This window comes from Charadrius vociferus, unplaced genomic scaffold (assembly GCF_000708025.1).
Source record: "Charadrius vociferus isolate BGI_N301 unplaced genomic scaffold, ASM70802v2 scaffold657, whole genome shotgun sequence".
NCBI lineage: Eukaryota > Metazoa > Chordata > Aves > Charadriiformes > Charadriidae > Charadrius > Charadrius vociferus.
Window position 1 is genome coordinate 183160 of NW_009649299.1, and position 218 is coordinate 183377.

Sequence of the window (218 nt, forward strand, 5' to 3'; positions counted from 1 at the left end):
ACGGGTGATGGGAGACGTGTGTGGTGGGGGATATGGGTGATGGAGGATGTGGGTGGTGGGGGACGTGGGTGATGGGGGATGTGGGCGGTGGGGGATGTGGGCGGTGGGGGACACCGATGATGGGGGACGTAGGCGATTGGGTACAGCTCAGTGGATGCCCCTGGAGGGGCCCCCCGGCCCAGCGTGGCTCCCCCTAACCCCCCCCGGGCCGCCGAGGG